This window comes from Hylobates moloch, unplaced genomic scaffold (assembly GCF_009828535.3).
Source record: "Hylobates moloch isolate HMO894 unplaced genomic scaffold, HMol_V3 SCAFFOLD_2808, whole genome shotgun sequence".
In the NCBI taxonomy this organism is placed as follows: domain Eukaryota; kingdom Metazoa; phylum Chordata; class Mammalia; order Primates; family Hylobatidae; genus Hylobates; species Hylobates moloch.
In genome coordinates, this window is record NW_026655083.1 from 6,001 (window position 1) to 7,595 (window position 1,595).

At 41.1% G+C, this 1,595-nt stretch overlaps 1 pseudogene; it reads left to right on the forward strand.

Moving 5' to 3' along the window:
* LOC131382740 (endogenous retrovirus group K member 8 Gag polyprotein-like) overlaps positions 1 to 752 on the forward strand; it is a 6,745-nt pseudogene extending 5,993 nt beyond the window's left edge.
* Positions 753 to 1,595: the final 843 nt, after the last annotated feature.

A 1,595-nucleotide genomic window follows, 5' to 3' on the forward strand; every position in this document is an offset into this window, starting at 1 on the left:
GGATCGACCATGGGAGGCCTCGCCATCCATTCATATTTTGACTGAAGTATTAAAAGGCATTTTAAATAGATCCAAAAGATTCATTTTTACTTTAATTGCAGTGATTATGGGATTAATTGCAGTCACAGCTACAGCCGCTGTGGCAGGAGTCGCATTGCACTCTTCTGTGCAGACAGTAAGCTTTGTTGACAATTGGCAAAAGAATTCCACAAGGTTGTGGAATTCACAATCTGGTATCGATCAAAAATTGGCTAATCAAATTAATGACCTTAGACAAACTGTCATTTGGATGGGAGATAGGCTCATGAGCTTGGAACATCGTTTCCAGTTACAGTGTGACTGGAATACGTCAGATTTTTGTATTACACCCCAAGTTTATAATGAGTCTAGACATCACTGGGACATGGTAAGACGCCATTTACAGGGAAGAGAAGATAATCTCACTTTAGACATTTCTAAATTAAAAGAACAAATTTTTGAAGCCTCTCAGAGTCACTTAAATATTGTGCCTGGAGCTGAGGCGTTAGATCAAGTGGCAAAAAATCTTTATGAATTAAACCCCACGACTTGGATTAAGTCTATTGGAAACTCTACTGCAGTAAATTTTGGAATTATGTGTCTCTGTTTAATCGGTTTGTTTTTAGTGTGCCGGACCAGTCGAAGAATCCTGCGCCAAAATCGAGAGAACGAACAAGCCTTCATCGCCATGGCACATTTATATAGAGGGAAAGGGAGGGAGAATGTTGCGGAAAGTCAGGGACCTTGAACTGAGGGACTGGCTGAAGCCACAGCAGAAAAACATAACATATGAAGATTTCACGGACATTTTATTAGTTCTCCAAAATTTATACTTTTGTAATTTCTTATGTCTTTACTGTAATCTCTTAATCCCATCATTTTCTTTGTACGCTGTGGAGGATATATGTCACCTCAGGACCCTGTGATGATTGCCTTAACTACACAAATTGTTTGTAGAGGACGTGTGTTTAAACAATACGAAAACTGGGCATCTGGAAAAAAGAGCGGGATAACAGCGGTGTTCAGGAAACAAGGGAGGTAACCTTGAACTGGCCGCCGGTGAGCCGGACGGAACAGAGCCATATCTTTTCTCCTTTTGCACACAAGTAGGAGAGATATCGCTGAATTCTTTTTCTCAGCAAGGAATATCCCTGAGAAAGAGAATGCGCTCTGAGGGTAGGCCTATAAACGACCCCCTTGGAGTCGTGCCGCCTTTTACGGTTGAAGCCGAAGGGATGAAATAAGCCCCGGCCTCCTGTAGTGCTCCCAGGCTTATTAGGATGAGGAAATTCCCACCTAATAAATTTTGGCCAGTCAGGTTGTCTTCTCTCAAACCCTATTTCCTGATAAAATGTTATCAATGACTATGCGTGCCCAAAAATTTCGTTGGCAATTTTAATTTCAATTTTAACACCGTCCTGTGAACTCATCCTGCCTCCACTTGCTTTATGATATTCGATTACCTTGTGAAGTATGTAATCTCGGTATCGTAATGACAATGGTAGTTTTGTTGAAAAGAAAAGGGGGAAATGTGGGGAAAAGAAGGAGAGATCAGCCTGTTACTGTGTCTATATAGA